Source organism: Octopus bimaculoides, chromosome 3, assembly GCF_046866305.1.
Source record: "Octopus bimaculoides isolate indiv1 chromosome 3, ASM4686630v1, whole genome shotgun sequence".
NCBI classification, from domain to species: Eukaryota; Metazoa; Mollusca; class Cephalopoda; order Octopoda; family Octopodidae; genus Octopus; species Octopus bimaculoides.
In genome coordinates, this window is record NC_142930.1 from 6620227 (window position 1) to 6620426 (window position 200).

General features: G+C 43.0%; 1 non-coding gene across 1 annotated transcript; it reads right to left on the minus strand.

Moving 5' to 3' along the window:
* Nucleotides 1-129: 129 nt before the first annotated feature.
* Trnag-gcc (transfer RNA glycine (anticodon GCC)) lies at nucleotides 130-200 on the minus strand. Its single transcript has one exon. It is a non-coding gene; the product is annotated as a tRNA-Gly (tRNA).

Genomic DNA, 200 nt, shown 5'->3' on the forward strand with positions numbered 1-200 from the left:
ACCTCCAAATGATCAGCTTTCAATAGAGTTTATTACAGCCTTATTAAAAATATTAGATGGTCGATTAAATTGAACGGAAGCAAAAAAATTAAACCAAAGTAACAAGAAGTTTTCCAAAAGATGCTTTAGTGCATCGGCCGGGAATCGAACCCGGGCCGCCCGCGTGGCAGGCGAGCATTCTACCACTGAACCACCGATGC